This window comes from Strix uralensis, chromosome 5 (assembly GCF_047716275.1).
Source record: "Strix uralensis isolate ZFMK-TIS-50842 chromosome 5, bStrUra1, whole genome shotgun sequence".
NCBI lineage: Eukaryota > Metazoa > Chordata > Aves > Strigiformes > Strigidae > Strix > Strix uralensis.
The window spans coordinates 83,336,888-83,348,675 of NC_133976.1; positions in this window are offsets into that span (position 1 = coordinate 83,336,888).

Here is an 11,788-nt window from a genome sequence, read left to right on the forward strand (position 1 = left end):
AACTAAAACTTTGGAAGACATCAAAATGTTCCAGAATGTCTAGATTTTCTGGTTCTTAACATACGACCTCTAGTTATACATGGGGGTCAACACTGAAACAAAATGCTTCAAATATTTTGATTTACCTCAAGCGTGAGATTTTTTAATTTCCTGAAGTCCCTCCATAAATGTGACTTTTTGGCTAGTTTTGTAATGAGGAAAGATAGTAGCCATAAGATAAGAACTCAATTTTAAGACTAGCATTTTCTCGTGATGCTTGATGAGACATAAATAACAGTTCAATATTTTTTGGTGCTACAGTAGTAATACATTGCTCTCACTACTAATACTTATGAACTTGGAAATTCACTGCATGCTGAAGCAACTGATGTGTGATTCCTCAGCAAGTCAGCAGTAGAGGTAGGACTCTACTGCCATGAGGTATCACAAGAAGGCAGCTATGACTGTGGCAGAGCATAGAGCGGGATCTCTTCATGACCTGAAAACCAGTCATCAGCTGAACTTTCAGAAATGCAGAAAATCACCTCAGCTCCTTCAAAATGACATGAGAGTACTGCAGTACCATATGCTGAAGACAGGTAGTAAATAATAACATCATAGGCAAGAGTTTTAATGGGTGTGCAGCTGCAAAGGAATGGGACAGTTTAATTCAGAGCAAATATAAACAAAAGGACCAACGTACATACTGCTGGGCAAGTAGGTCCTAATGGCCTCTGCAGAACAGTAAAGGTTTCCTCCTTGGTTTTGTGCTCAAGCAAGCTTGGCTTTACTGCAAGTGCAACAGGAATCCACCTTGGGAAGAGGAATTAGAAGAGGAAAAAAGGCTTTTTTCTTTAGCTGGTGGAATGGGGACAAGAGCCAGGCTGGAGACAGGAATATTTAAGAAACTATTAGCTGTCAATCTCTTTAAGGGGAAACAATCAGAGAACAGACAGAATCATTTAATCTGTCACCTGGGCATTTGGTCAGAACTAAACAAACCATGCGTGGTGGAACTGTGATAATCAACGATAAGATAATTAAAACCCCCACTGCTTTCATTCACAGTTTTTTGCCTGACTTTAGAAGTCAGGAGGTAAATTCAGATTTACCTCCTCATTTTCACCCCTCTTTGAAGCTAGCCCTTTTGAAGCATTAAGCGTATGTGTTATCAGTGGGGTATAGCACTCTGCTTGCATTGCAAGTGATCCAGTCAAGATCAGTGGGCAACCTTTGACCAACTGATTATTTAAATTTTATATCTTGTGTCAAAAGCAAGAGTAGCTTATTAGGCACAGGAGAGTTTGTCAGAAAAAATGCAATTTTTGGAAAGCTAGGTGGTTTACTACTGGTTTCACCTGTTCACCGCTATGCCTGTCTCTGTCACAGCACAATTCTTCCATTCCCACACAAGACATGAATATCTCACTTTGTTCTCTGGTTTGATTTGATATTCCTGGACTTTATTCACCCTATGTAAGCTGCTATATACCTGTTTTCCTGCACACATCTTCCAGCACAGTGTATTTTTCTTCTACATAACCTATGAATACATGATTTTTGAAATCTTCAGCAGACTGGGAGCCTTTTTCCCCTCTGCTGAGAGATCCAGGTGAGGTGAGAACATCTACCAGTTTGACAATTAATTGCCAGCACTGAGAGGACTGAAGGGTAGAACTGCTCACAGTCAGCCACCCAGAAACCCTCAGTAAACCATGCAAGCCTGAAGACTGCCCATGAGATAGTGGGTCCATCAATCACACAGGGTGAATCAGGGTCATGTTCTGTCCCTCCTGCCTGGAAAGTATGGCACTGGGGCTTTGCATAAAGCTTCGTGCTTGAAACCACGCACTTCAGTATTGAGCTCAACTCCCTGTAAGCAGGCCCCTCACTACAAAAGGACATTGAATTACTCAAGTGTGTCCAGAGAAGGGCAACGAAGCTGGTGCAGGGTCTGGAGGACAGGTCTGATGAGGAGCAGCTGAGGGAACTGGGGGGGTTTAGTCTGGAGAAGAGGAGGCTGAGGGGAGACCTCATAGCCCTCTACAACTACCTGAAAGGAGGGTGCAGAAAGCTGGGGATGAGTCTCTTGAACCAAGGAACAAGCGATAGGACAAGAGGGAATGGCCTCAAGCTGCACCAGGGCAGGGTTAGACTGGCTCTTAGGAAGTATTTCTTTCCAGAAGGGGTTGTTGGGCGTTGGAATGGGCTGCCCAGGGCAGGGATGGAGTCCCCATCCCTGAAGGGGTTGAAGAGTCGGGTTGACCCAGCACTGAGGGATCTGGTGGAGTTGAGAACGGTCAGTGTGAGGTTAATGGTTGGACTAGATGATCTTCAAGGTCTTTTCCAACCTTGATGATTCTGTGATTAAGCACATGTGATTTCAGCATTTGTTTTATACTTCCCCAACACTGCTAAATTCTGTCCACTCAGATATGGTAGCTACCAGTCATGTTTGTAATCTCAGATTTCAAACTGTTTTTTTCTGATTTTTGGGAGACTCACTGTTACTTCAGAGTATGTTTTTCCATCTGTTCACCATGAATTTACTTGCAGTCCCTAGTCCTCCCAAAAGCCCCTCCCAGACAAGGCAAAATGGTACCTTTCAGTGTGTGTGTTTTCCTGCAAAAGTCCCCAGAAATGTGCCATCTGTTGCTAAGTGCCCAAAGCAACAATGATAATGGCAGCAGCTTTGAAGCAAAACCAGGCTTACTTGAGTTCTGCTGTGGTGAATGCACGGAGCCCTGAATTCAGTCTCATGATAGCTGTTTGCTTTTAATCCCATGTGTATTTTTGTTACAGTGGTTCAGAGGAAATTTCCAAATGTAGGCCAGTTTTGTGTGCATTATTTAAGAGAAAATCTCACTGTAAACATTATTTATGCGAGTGTCACTATTCAAATCTAGGAACTGCATGGTGTAATGGCACACATCCTGAAACTGCTACTTTTTTGAGGAGTTTGATAAAGGGGAAATACTTGTGTTACACAGACAACTTTGAAAAGGTATTGTCAATTCACCATATTTTAAAGAAAACAGATGCAGCATTAGAGCTCTACATTGAGCCACATCCAAAAAAGACCGAGACAAATATGTACAAACCTATGATGCACGGACACTCTATGTGGTATCTGCCACTGCACAGGATTGCCCAAATTTGCTTCTGCATCTCCTTTAGACTTTGAATTTCTGTGTGTCTGACGTTTTTTTTGTTGGATGTGTGCAGGTGTCATTAGCCTGGATGAACCAAGCCTGGATTATTCTTCACCTCTGCTGGAAATGGTCCCTAATGTGTTCAGGTCAGTCTGCATCGTGTGCCATGTTTCTGGGACTGCCATGCTTCTGGTATGCAAGTCAGTTGATTTAAGTAATAGCATACTGTGCTGCAGTCTGCTGTATAATTACACACTGAATTAGATTCACAGTTTGTTACCTATGTCACACTGTGACAGGGCTTGTCGCTCTTTAGGAGGGAAAAAAATTCTTCTGGCTATAACTTAGAAAAGCATCATGAGGGTTGATTTTCTCCCTGAAAGTGTGAGTTCCTTTTAGAAGAACCTGCAGAACAGATTAAAGCTAAAGTAATCACTGTTTATTAAATGTCTGTGTTTAACACCCCCCAACTAAAGGTATGCCTTTGGACTTGCAAGGAAAAAGCCCAGAGAACACGATGATGATGGCACACACACTTACTGCTGTGGGATAAGCAAAGAGGAAATATTAGTGTGTGAATTTAGGGTAGCTGACTGGTGGTGAGGTCTTGCACTACATTGTGAGATAGTTTATATCTCGAGGGATGAATTGCCTCCTACCTCACAGGGGACAAATATGCTATTACCTGCTATTCTACAGTATACCTCACTTCAAAGTATCTTCTTTATGTACCTTAAATCTGTGTTAAAACTGTGTGTGATGGGTGCTGCTTGTGTGTCTAAGCGAACATGTAATAACACATTTAACGTTGTTCTTCTAAAACAATAGTGTGTTTTGGAATGGATGTATTGATTCCTGAAACCTAAGAATTGTTTTCACTGGTGTTTGTTGGATGGTCTTTAAAGTCTATGAAAGGAGTGCGGGGCTTTCTAGCACAGGGAAACAAGATTTCATAGAATCACAGGATGGTTTGGGTTGGAAGGGACCTCAAAGATCATCTAGTTCCAACCCTCCTGCCATGGGCAGGGACACCTTCCACTAGCCCAGGTTGCCCAAAGCCCCGTCCAACCTGGCCTTGAACCCTTCCAGGGAGGGGGCAGCCACAGCTTCTCTGGGCAACCTGTGCCAGTGTCTCACCACCCTCACAGTAAATAATTTCTTCTTTATACTTCATCTAAATCTCCCCTCTTTCAGTTTAAAACTGTTATTCTTCATCCTATCCCTACACTCCCTGATCAAGAGTCCCTCCCCATCTTTCCTGTAGCCCCCTTTAAGTACTGGAAGGCCGCTATAAGGTCTCTCCAGAAGTTTCTCTTCTCCAGGCTGAACAACCCCAACTCTCTCAGCCTGTCCTCATAAGGGAGGTGCTCCAGCCCCCTGATCATCTTCGTGGCCTCCTCTGGGCTCACTCCAACAGGTCCATGCCCTAGTTCATTTACCTTGTGCTGGCAACTACAGGTAGAAGTTTAAGGAAGTAAAGACAATATGAATGTTCATTGCCATTATTTGTCTAGTAATACTGGACAAAAGATAAGCTATTAGTTTTTTAATTTGGCAGTTCCCCGATGGTTGAAATTCAAATAAGTTTATGTACTGTTGTAGTAGCTCATACTGAATCTATTGTATAGTCACTTGCTAGCTTAAACAGAATTAATTGTATAGCATTAATAAAGAGACTCACTAAAGCCTTAGGCCACAGTGGTGAACTTATGCTGAGTTTATACTTAGTTACACAAAGGGGGGCCCTGAGACCAGTGCATCCTATGAAAAATAAGGTAGCCACATCCATCAGCAGAAGCGGCATCCTGTGAAAAACAAGGTAGCCACATCTGTCAACTGAAGCTGCATCCTTGAGATAAGGAAAGGAATGACCAGCCTAGAGACGGAGACAGGATCCAATGAGGAACAAGACCCCAGACCCAAATATTGCTATTTGACCGAACTGTCACGTGAGGAGAGGGGAACTTAAGATTGTAAGGGTATGATTGCCCAGGGATTTCTTTGTTCAGCATCCCTCTCTGAAGGCATCCAGCTTGAGCAGGTTCTCCACTCTACCATCTGAATAAGTTATTTTTATAAGATTCAATGCCTGAGACTCTGCTACAGGGAACCTAAGGTAAATTTTTTTTAGCAGTTCATGTACAGTAAGGAAGTTGGTGATTGTGTGATTAATATGAAAATACATAATTATCTAGAGAAAATGAGTCACCAAATCAAGCTATTTGCTTTGAATAAAGATTCATCCACATAAAAAAATCAGAGTAGCATTTTTGGATAAGCGATACAGTTGTTATCAGCCATGATTCAGAGACTGCAAATTGTCAGACTTCCTGAGGGAGATCCATCTTGGCCCAGCCCTGTGTGACAAACTCAAGCTATTATCATCAGGTAAGTGTTGCAATGGGATGTAGTGGGGTTATACAATTAATCAACATGAATTTTATTTGCTCTGGTGGAGGACTGGAAAGATCCAAGGGAACTGCGAGGTAACTTAACAGCAACGGTTTCTTCCTTCTCCCCTGGTGATCAGCAAGATACTGAACTGAAATTATTCTGAAAGTTGGACACTTTGATCTATTATCATGGACTTGAAGAGAAGAACCTGCTTAGTTTGCCGTGTTTCATACCTCGCAGCCTCGTAGCCTGCAGTCTTGAATGTGAGAAACAGTAAAAGCAGATGTGCTGCTCAGCAGCTTCCCCTTCATTATCCCAGTTCTGTATTACTGAGACTCTGTGGTGTGACTGTCACACTTTTTTCCAGTTCATCTGCAAGTCCCAAGAGCTCAGTACATTATCAAAAGGGTGCGTAAGGTGAACAGAAGGGAGTCAAGCTTAATATTTCTTAAAGAGAGAAGATATTGTGCAGGGGTGAAGCATTGAGGTGGCTGCTACCCAGCAGCATGTGTATATTATGAAGGGAAAGAAGCCAGTCCACACAGACAGCTTGCCTTTGCCTTCCACTGTCCCAAGCACCCCACCCTTCAGGCCTCAGCAGATGTCCTACCATTTCCACTGCTCTTTTACTTAATACTCCAACCAAAGCAGCTGACAGTGCTCTGAGATGCAGGGTGCAAACCAACCTCCACCTTGCTCTTCTTTTGTCATTTGATCCTTCATAGAGAAATCCTTCCATCCTTCTCTTTAAAACAAAAAGAACAAACGGTCATACATTTTTTTTCCTCACATTGTTCTTCTGCTTCCTTCCTGTATAGAAACTGTAAAAGTGGCTGACTGCTTGAAGCCTCCACAGATGGGTTTCTCAAAGCATGACGCTGTAATGAGCAGTATTTCAAGGACTGTGTCAAAATGTACAGAGTTTTAAAGATATCAGAAACATAAGCCAATGTTTCTCACTGTAAGGGAAGAATCCTTCACAACATCTTGCTGGTGCAAATATGGCAGATTGCATTTGTACAGGCCCTGCTATGATACTGTGAAGAGGAGTATTGCGCGTTTCACTGAGAAGCCTCAATATTTAAGAGTGTATGTTGTTAACTGTGCTGCTGCTCAAGGTGAGTGTGTCAGGAGAGGATGATCTACAACTTTTCATTAAGTCTCACAGGAGGAATGAGCAAAACTGGAGAGAATGGAAGGGGGAGGGAAGTTAGCTGACAGACAGGCGTCTGTATCAAAGCATCTCTTAAATGAAACTGAGTAGTGGGTGCCATTAGGTACAGGGAATGGCCCTATCCAGTCACAGCCTTGGGTTATGGGACTTCACTAAGCACAAAAGCGAACGAGGCAAGATGGAGCTGAAAGCAGAACTACAGAAGGGTTGCCATAGAAAAAGCAGAATCTGTCAGTAGAAGCCTGTTTAGCTGATGCTGACCCTAGATTATGTGATAACTGTTTGAGGCTAGGAACACCTGGGCCTGGGGCTGCTGGTACCACTTCTTTAATGGACAGGATTGTTTAATGCTGCAGGCAGGTCACGGTCTGCCCTGGCCATGGGATTGCTCTGCTGGTTCTGCAGGGGAGTGGGCTCTGGCATACAATAGAGCAAGGTTACCAAGGAAGTGCTATACCTCACTTTCAGACATGTAAAATGTATTCCCCAGATGCCAAGAAAGGGGAGGAAAAAGATACCATGGAAGGAAACTTCCTGACATGTACTTTCTCTTTTGTTCATCATCCCAGTGATGGGGCTGGCTGATCCTATGCAGAGCAGAGTTCATCATTAAAATAACACGACAGACCTTGTGTTTGGAAATAATAGATTTAAAGCCAACTGTAGCAGAAACGTATCCAAAAGAAAATATTGAAGGCAGTAGTTTCATGCTGTTTCCTGCATATGTACCTTTGTTTTGAGGGTGCTTATTTGGGACAGTCCATCACAAATGAATACACCTTTTCCCAAAACTAATTGAAACACTTCCCTCACCTTCCTTCCCTGCCTCCAAACAAAAATAACAGTGAAAACTTTCACAAAAATCTGTATGTGTGCATGTGAATGCAGGGAATGGTACCCGTTCCTCATGGGTTGGGTTTTTTTTTTTTTTTCTCTTTGGGTAAACACAAATTATTTTGAAAGAAATAAAAGAGTTGTTTATTTAAAAAATAAATATACTTGCAGGAGAAAAACAATTTTTCAGTCAGTCCATGCAATTTTCCATGTTTCCTGTAGAAAGAGAGTGCACAAAGTCAGGCTGTATGTACTTTTGCTCCTCAGTGTTCATTGGCCCTGCAACAGATCAAACCTAGAGGAATGGAGATCTTACTGTTAAGAGTCTTCAAGTTTTGAGAAAGCAGACAGTCAGGTAGACACCAAGGGAGAGACGCACCTCAAATGAAGGTTTCACCTACCAGAACCAACACAAGGGAGAGAACTTGCACAAGTTACCTTGCCAAAAGGAAAACTTCAGTCTAGTTTACACCTCTCAAGTGCTAAAAACTCTAAAATTTAAATCCATAGGAAGCCAGTGTTTCTGCATGCTAGTATTAATAGAATAACCTTGCTTATTTTTATTTTGACTCTCTTCTGTATTTTTAACTCAGACGACTTCTTATTTATTTATATATCAGTATGCTGTAATAGATTGAAATCCATATCTATGGTAAGATTTCTCAGGTTTTTTATGCTTTATTTGTGGGATTTATTACTCGATGATGGTCCACTTTCAGTTGAGGATCTTCTCTGTATGCTTTTAATTAAATCTTGGATTACATTAATTTTTTTAGAAAACATTAGGAAGAATACTGAGGGAGGAAAAAATAGAATATAATATTCAACAACAGTGAAAACAAGAAATACTGTCAGAGAGATGTAGTGGGCAAACTGGAGAAGACTGGCTGTCCTCTGATGTATCTAGGCTGCTTCTAATTAATTGTAGCTGCCTCAGTCACAACTGGTGGGTAGAAAATGATTATTTTTCACTTTAAGAAACTAGGTTTTTTTCCAGTTTGAGAGGAGAATTAAAAAGTAAAAATAACAAAAAGAATTGTTGCAAGCTTGACATTTAAAGATTTTCTGTGAAAGAAAATTTTGAAGAGGATTGTGTAATTCATTCAAAATATTTCACTCTAAATTTACCATAAACCAAAATAAAACTACTAAAAATAAGTTCAAAATAAAACTGAAACATTTTGTTCTAATATATCAAATCAGACATTTTCAATTTGTTGGAATCCTCTTCTCCTTTTCTATCAAAAAAGAAGAAAAAAATGGCTGATTACAAGAAGTCTTTTCATTTGAGTGTAATTTCAGATCAAAAGTTTTTGCTTAACCCCCCCCCCCAACACAGTAAATAGCAGACTATAATTTCTATGACACCTCTATTTTCAAGGTATTTATTATCATTTATTCCTCCTGAGCTCTTGCTAGGATTCCTGTTCTGCTGCCTTGAGTGAGATTCATCCAACAAAAAATATTATCTTATATGATAAATTTCTAGTTGGTTCAATACTATGTATGATTGCATATCTTATCTTGCTATACAGGCAAAAGTATCATATTTGAGTTTTTAACAAAAATCTGTTCCTGAGGAGGTTTTTTAATCATTAATCACATCAACTTCCATGGCAGCACTGAGCTAATTGTTAAATATTTTAGCTGCTGGTTTCAGCAACCAATATCTAAAGAAAAGCCTTTAAGATTAATTTTATCAAGTGGACTGCTTATCTGTCTATTAATCCTCTAGTTCTTAACCCTATTCTCTTTTCCACATATTTATTCCCAGAACTCTTAGATAACTTAAAAAGGAAAAGAAGTGAAAACTGTAAAAAGATGTTTCTAGTTGCTGAAGATGATGTGAGCATTAATTTTCTGTTGCTATTATATAAAAACAGGAAATTATATATATAAATGGGAAAAATATATATAAATGTAGTTATATGAAATGGGATAATAGGGCTTAGAGAGCTGTGATGAGTTTTATTTAGTTTGAAAACTTTGACAATTTTTATTAGGCTAGGGTGGGATGGCATGAAATTCCAATGACACACAAAGCGTGTGTTTTTCTGGCTACTTGGGTAACAAGGTAATGAAAGTTCTGACATGCTCATTCACTCTAACTGGGATGACATTAGACTATTAACACTTTTTTACATCATCTACTGGTCATGTTTTGTGAAGGAAAATTCTTTTGACTTGCTAGAGCAGTAGAGTAAACATGAGCATAAATGATAGTGTGGTGCAAGTACAAAGTTATATAGACCAAACAGAATGTATTATAAGAATATATCCCAAGGTGGGGATACTCTACATGTACTCTACATCATTTATTAAGGAATAGGACAATTAAATGACACATTAATAAAGGAAGTATTGAACATTAAACTTGATTCCACAAACTGACAATTTGATTAATTGTTGCTTATCTTGTTTCATTCAAATTAGGATTTTGTGTGTAAAAGAACGTATTTATGTGCTCTTTTATGCATTTATCATTGACTTCTAATGTTAATTACAATTATGACTCTGGCTCAGGACAATGTAAACACATTCCCAACAGTAACTACCATATTAAGAAGCATAACCTTAAGGAAAGAAACAGAAAATGTCCCTTTCTTTTTTTAATGTTTACAGACTATAGAGTCTGTTTTCTCAGTGAGTGTCCTGACAAAGCCCTTTTCTTCCTGATTATTTTCAGGAAGGATGCATGAACTTAATTACCACGGAAACCTTTAAACATGCATCAGACTAGGCTGGATCTCTCCATGGGTCCAGAATCAATTGGAAAGAATGATGGAGCATGTAGATGCCTGCACTAACCTGCACGTGGACTGTGCATCTGTAAGCCTTGTTTCCTGAAGAAATTACTCCAAAAAAAAAATTGCTATATCTTTGTCACATTTTCTTTCTTTTGTTGCAAAGTATTTCTTTTAATTTCCCATCGAAATTTGTGTCCAGCACTTCCACTTTTAGACAGCTCTTTTCAAACTTAGATTTATACTTCAGCGATGTGGATTTAATTCAACAAAAATAAAAATGTTTCTAAACACTTTTCAGTTCAGTCTGCCCACAAACAGGGAGACAGACTATTAGGGAAGTCAATGCATGTTGGACCATCTCTCTTGATTTTATTAGGAATCACGTAATAGTTGCTGTTCTTCCCAGATCTGTGGCTAATACCAGACCTTGTAATAAAGTTATAAACTTTTGTTCAAATAAAGAGATGAGGTGAAATGCTGGAAAGGATGACACTAGTGTTAATTATAGGTTCAGAAACCAGAAGGAAAAGAAGTCTAGATACTTACGACCTTGAAAGATTCTCAAATTGCCTAAGCTGGTCTCAAGATTTTCCTCTTTGGGGCCTGACTTCTGGTTTTTGAAACTCATGGCTTAACCATCAGCTTCTCAACTTTTTGTCCCCTGTCAGTTGTTCTCAGTTACTGTAGGCACTGGTATTGTAAAAAAGCTGCCTTCCCATGGTCTGCATTTGGCGGGTCTTCAGACTTTCCTCTGGCTTGACTCATGAGATCCCAACATGCAAGCTGAGAACTGTGATGGTGAAAGAGGATGTTTTGTTGCATTGAGGATGGGAAGGCAACTTGAGCCAGGACTTTGACCAGTGCAGGGATCTTAAGCTATAGCTGGCAGTGGTGTAATGCCACAGCCCTTCATCTTCTGCCAGTATGCCAACCATGGCTAGTTCACAGGTCACAAAAGCTGCTGATTAATTATACCTTTCATGGGGCGGGAAAGAGACATAGACAACTCTTCACTGTGTATAAAGTATGGGTGTAGCTGTAGAGAGAAAGAAGTGAAAGGTATTTCTGCGACTTTACACACCTTTGGTTTGTAAACTTGCTGGACATTTATTGGACCTTTAGACAGCTGCTCTCATGACTCATGCAATTATTCCTGATGCAGTTAAACCATTCGGTTCAGACAGCTGAAGAAATAAGGGCTATTTAGTGAGACCTATTAATATTGTTCCAGGAAACCAAGATAAAACTTAAACACTGTAATTGCTAGTTAAAATGCAACTCTTAATCACTGAAGTCCACAGCTTGTTTCACCTTGCCAGGAGGTTAAGTACAGTGTTTGATGTTCCCTGTTCTATAGCAGTGCCACTAGTTTTAATGAGATTTATTCGCTTTTGTTAAAAGTGCAGCCACTTAATCCTTAAATCCTTTTAGAGCTTTAAATACCTGCTTGTAGCTATTTGTTTTATCAATTTGTTTCAGCAACTGCTCCTTTCATCTCTCAGTTTCTG